The sequence below is a fragment of the Rhinopithecus roxellana genome, chromosome 2, assembly GCF_007565055.1.
Source record: "Rhinopithecus roxellana isolate Shanxi Qingling chromosome 2, ASM756505v1, whole genome shotgun sequence".
NCBI classification, from domain to species: Eukaryota; Metazoa; Chordata; class Mammalia; order Primates; family Cercopithecidae; genus Rhinopithecus; species Rhinopithecus roxellana.
In genome coordinates this window covers 112,886,751-112,892,932 of record NC_044550.1, presented here as the reverse complement: position 1 = coordinate 112,892,932, position 6,182 = coordinate 112,886,751, and positions in this window count along the sequence as shown.

Genomic DNA, 6,182 nt, shown 5'->3' with positions numbered 1-6,182 from the left:
TCCAGAAGGCCAGGTGTAAAACTAAAACCAGGCTCACTGAGATTTGGGGACTGTTTCTGGAAAATAACACATGCATCTATTACTCTCATAGCACACAGCACAGAGTCTGATAGAGGAGACATGCTTAACAATTGACCTGTATACACTCACTATACTAATTAAGGAGAAATTAGAGGCACCTAAGCAGAAGCAACCGTCATCCTGATTTATTTAGATCAGGGTGAGGCTTGAACTCAGCCAAAGGTCCTACTTCTATAGTTCAGGGGCAATGGGGAAGAACATTGAGAAATGCTAGCTTGACTCTTCAGTGAGGGATAGGTAGACTGTGACTCCCAACAGGCTTGTGTCTACACATGCCAGGGCCACTGCCCTGGAAGATACTCAGAAAGGTTCAGATAAGAAAGAGAACATTGGGTAAATCACAATTTATCATTGGGTAAATGAATTGAAAGTTGGCTCAGGTTAAGAACTTGTTGTGGCCAGGTGCGGTGGCTCAGCTTGTAATCCCAGCACTTTGGGAGGCCGAGGTGGGCGGATCACCTGAGGTTGAGAGTTTGAGACCAGCCTGACCAACATGGAGAAACCCCGTCTTCATTAAAAATACAGAATTAACTGGGTGTGGTGGCGCATGCCTATAATCCTAGATACTGGGGAGGCTGAGGCAGGAGAATTGCTTGAACCCGGGAGGCGGAGGTTGCGGTGAGCCGAGATTGTGCCATTGCACTCCAGCCTGGGCAATGAGAACGAAACTCCATCTCAAAAACAAAAAAAAAAAAATTATTGCAAGATTCACAGGTTTCTCGGGATTATTGCTTCTCTTGGTATTTGACATGAGGCTACAATTATTAAATAAATTCACACTACTAGCAAGGCAATAACAAACTTTCTTAACAATTCATAGAAACTGGAGGCATGTGACCCCTGGATCCTAAGGCCCTAAACTGGCAGGTATTAGGTTGATGCTGCTCCGAATCATTTGTCATCCTTTGTTTTGACAGTCAACAAATCCATTAGCCTATCTCAATGTAGGTAGTAAATTGATAATTAAATTCCTTATTAGATTTCTTTGTCTAGGTTCCAACGAGAAGGACTGTAAGGGGGTTGACTGTCTTCTTCTCCCACTAAAATGCAATTTCTGGAGATTCTCTAACCCACTCCTTAGAAGAGTTCCTGGATCAAAAAAGGCATTTTGCAAATGTTTAAATTGCACATCATGATAAAATATTTTGCTGAAGTCATTCTTTAAAATCATTTGACAGGATATACTAACCAATGAATTGGTTACTATTGTCATGGTGCACCAACTGAGTCCTGAGAACAACATTGTTTTAAATAATCAGTTGATTGCTTCAGTTTCAAAAATATTCAGTCCATAGGGTGTTCATCAGTATATTCAATAAATATATAATCTCTGGGAAACTTAGTAAGGAAATGAATTAAAACATTTGAAATATTTGAAATAATAGCTTAGTATGAGGAATTATTTCTTAAATTGTGTAAGATAAAAGCATTTCTTTTCTAACAGTTTGACTGAATTTAGATAACTATGAGTAAAATGTTAGATTTATTACATCATCTTCCTTGGCAGAGAGTACATTTAGAAGAGAAACTGGCCAACCAAAGGCAACAGTTTATTCTTTTCCAAATATCCACAGGATGTGTAGATCTTGGAAGAAACATTTATTGCCAGCAGTATTAGAACTACATAGACTTGCCTTTCTTATGTAAATATCTGTAAGAATTAGTGCATGATATTTTGATTTTTTTTGTTAATTGAACAAGCTTTCATGTTTTTTTATTTTATAAATGAATACAAAGATTTTGTTTGATTTGTGTTTTGAGCAAACAATACAAAATATTCTTTTTGGAGAGTTGTAGAATGAATTCACAGCTATGTTGAAATACCACTTACCTCAACATAAATGAGACTAACAAATAACAAAAAAAATAATTTCACTGTAAAAAAGTCCTACTATATTATTTAAATAGGTATCAAGGAAATAAATTTTCCTATGGGGTTTTAAAAAGAAGCTTTTCAAAGGGTAATATAAGAGAGTATAATTCCAAAGAAATTTAATCAGAAGTCTCATTATATTTACACAGACCATAAAAAAAATTAAAGGGTAGTACGGTAGGTGCATATATTATTTACAGCAAATCCCAGGATGGTTTAGAAAAACCCTGTTCTCTATAAACCTGCCAGCTAGTCTTTTTCCCAGGTAGCAACGTTTACTGGAGAAGAACATGATTTTCTTAAAACCTTTTCGATTAATTTCTTTGTGTTAAACTACACTGTGTAATTTAAATCCTGCAGCTAATATATTGCCAACTATTTGATTCCTTGGAGGCTCTACATAAAAGGAAGGATCTAAAGTTGGTGAGATAACCCAAATCATTCCATCTGGAACTAAAAAATGTCTTAGATATGTGTTGTATGAATATATATGTGTTATGATCAAAAGGAAAGTCATAACACATATATACTCATGTAACACATATATACTCATAGCTTTAAAAATATTTGCTTCTGTTGAAATACTCTATACTTTCTATAGTCATATCAAAATATTGTATAGTAGTTAAAAGTTCATGCTCTAGAGTCAACTGACTGCATTTTAATCCAAGCTGTTCCACCAGAGTAAATTTATCAAATTTCTCTTTGCTGGTACCTGCCTTTTAAAGTTATTGAGAAAATTAAATGAATGCAGTAAAGTGCTTAAACCTATACCCGGTACATAATTAGAAATCAGTAAGTGTTGGGCAGTATTTTGAGATACAAGTGCTATGTGATGCAAGAGATACGAAGATATGTATATCATGCACTTACAGTCTAGTAGGGGCTGACTTGGATCATTGTTTTTTCACTAATTCATTTAGCAAATAGGGGGTGCCTACTTTCTACCAAGGATGGAAAGACATGATGTAATAAGACCGATAGTTGAGATGACATATGAATATGAATGATGACAATCTAATGAAATAAAGACTGAAACTGAGGTTGTGCAAGGTAGGATGGGAACATAGTGGAGAAGTAATTCTGCTATCTCAGGAAAAATATCAGAAAGGAAACACATGTGAGCTGAATCTTACAAGGGTTACTAGAAATTTTCTAGCTGGACAAGCAGAAGCTAAGTGAAGAGGGAAGAACAGATGTGAAAAAAACAAAAACAAAAAACAAAAAAGTAGCCTGAGAGAATGCATGGCTTTCAGCAATTGATCATGAGGCCTATGGAGGTCAAACAGGACAAGATCCTAGGAAAGGAGTCGTGAAGGACCAGGGGTTGAAAGTTGAGGAGCATTTACCTAACCCATTAGGCACTGTGGGGCCCATGGGAAATTCCATGTAAGCAAGTGATGTGATAAAATTTGTGTTGAGAACGATGTCTAGCTACAGTGTGAAGCCAGGATTGGACAGGACAGGAGAGTGGAGGCAGGGGCCAGTTAGGAAACCATTGTTTTACTCTAGACGAAATTTTTTAAAAACCTGTTCTAACTGAAAATAAAATATACTTGCTGATTTCTATTAAGTTCTGAACAATGTTTTATATCCCTTTCAAACACCATCTCATTTCACCCTCATCAGGATCTTATGTAGTTGATGTCATTATGTCCAGTTAGAGACAAAACTGAGGCTCAGAAAGGACAAGTATCTGCACTAAGATCCTGTGCCAGCGTAGATTGGAGCCAGATTTAATGAGAGTCAGCCCAAATCCCAATCTTTTGCTCTTTTTGCCTTATCATCTGCCTCCCTTAGTGGCAATATTAGGAATGGAGAACCAAAAATGGGTTTTAAAGGTATCAGGAGTTCTATTTTATAAGATTCAGTGATGTTCATTGTGTAATTAAATACATAGATCGGATTAAGAAAAGAGATCTGTAATATCAGCTTAAAGATAAAACTGAGAGGCTATGTAAAATTGAAAAGAAAAATAAGTTACAGAGAATTTTGAAAATATTAAATTTAAGTATGAGGAGAAAGAGAGCCAAGTAAATGAGATGGGAAGAGAAAAACAGGACAGCCATGATGTCATGGAAACTGAGAAGCAAGCATTATAAAAAGAAGAATGTGGTTAAGCCACGTTACATGTAACGAGGTTCACTATGATAAAGAACAAGAAATGCCCATCAAATATGAACAGCTAAGACATGATGGGTTCTTCCCTGAGCAACTTTGGGAGATGGCTGGAGAGGACGTCAAACCCTGGTGGCTCAGGGGGAATGAAAAGGAAAGAAGTGGAGGAGGAAAGTATAGATTCTTGTTCTATTTCAAGAACCCCGGCTGTAGAGAGATGGAAAGAAGTAATTTACTCTCCTCTAAGTTATTTCTTTTCTTTTAAAATAAGGTTTCATTTCATTTATTTTAAAATAAGGTTGAAGAGAAAATGTAAAGGAAGTACTAGAAAGACTAGTAGAGGACTTTCTCCTCTGTGATGGGAGAAAGAGAGGGATATAAAGTCCCTTAGTAGTTTGAGAGGAATGTGGTGAGAAGTTAAGAAGGTTTCTGTCCCAAAGGCCCCCATTTTCTCTGGAACACTGAAGAAACCTGGGTGACCTACTGAGACTGAGGGATTAGAGGAAAATTGAAGGGGCTTGAGAATGGAACAGTTTTAAGATAGCTTCGTAGAAAATGGTATAGTAATAGTGTTAGTAGTGGAAGCTGTAGTAGCAGCTGCTAATATGTGATGCTTTTCCTGTGCTGATGACTCTTCTAAATCTTCGTATATGTTCACTCTCACGCAGCTATATGAGATAGTTTCCAGTGTAAATCTTATTGAACAGGGCAGGATACTGAGACACGGACTTGAAGTGATCTACCTGCCAAGATCACACAGCTTATAATAAAGGAGCACATGTCTGAACCCCCTGCAGAGTCCAGATCCCGAATTCCAGTAGGAAAACTAGTGTAGGAAAATAAAATGTTAGTTAGTGTACAAGTAGCTCTGATACAAGTTAGAACAGGATAGCTAACAACATTTTTTTAAAAAAATGGTCTTGGGTTAAAAGAGTTCTGGAATCATTAGCTAATACTGTAGTCAGGGGCATAAAAGTGCTACAGGAGGCTGGGCGTGGTGGCTCACACCTGTAATCCCAGCACTTTGGGAGGCCGAGGTGAGTAGATCGCCTGAGGTCAGGAGTTCGAGACCAGACTGACCAACATTGTGAAACCCTGTCTCTACTAAAAAAAATTAAAAATTAGCTGGATGGGGTGGCAGGTGCCTGTAGTCCCAGCTACTCAGGAGACTGAGGCAGGAGAATTGCTTGAACCTGGGAGGCAGAGGTTGCAGTGAGCCGGGATTGTGCCACTACACTCCAGCCTGGGTGACAGTGAGACTCTGTCTCAAAAAAAAAAAAAAAAAAAAAAAAATTGCTACAGGAATACAATAAATAATAACCACATACATAGAAATCTCTGTGGGACTGTCCGTTACATCTAATTCTGATGAAATCCTTAGTAGACTCATTATTCTTTTGGACTTCAGAATAAAAAATAAATACAGTATATTTGGAAGAATTCACAAAAAAGTTATAAGTGAATTTAAGTGTATCAAAATCTCTTACACAGCTATGACTATCCACTAAAAATATAATAGAAAATAAATGTATGCTGAGGTACTTAAGTTTAATACAGAAGGAAATACTTTCTCAGTTTGCTGTTTGGAATATAATATACTTTTTTTTTTTTAAAAAGGAAAGGTCTAGAATTCTAGATAAAGGTCTAGAAAATTCTACGTATCTTTAGGGAGGCCATAGTCATGGTAGTTAAGAATTTCTCTTCCATTTGCTAGCTCTTTGAATGTTTCCTTCAGATGTTGTATCTCCATTTCCTCATTGGGAAATGGGGATAAGAGAGTATTTGATATTCTAGGACTAAATCAGTTAAACCATTTAATGTGCTCAGCATGGTAGTTGGCTGGCAGCTTTCCTCTCCCTTCTTTTCTTTATTATTGTCATTATATTATGAATATTTATTTTCAATAAATCTTTATGCTTATAATGAATATTTAATTAGTCTAAAGAAAATAAGTATGTCTACATTTAAGATAAGAACTTTCATCAATATGTTCTTCAGCAGTGGTGAGGACTGATGAATCGATTAGTCTCTACGTAAAGAAGATTTGAATTTGAATGTGGAGAAATATATTCACTGAAACCAAATGGACCATTTTTCAAATGCTAGAATT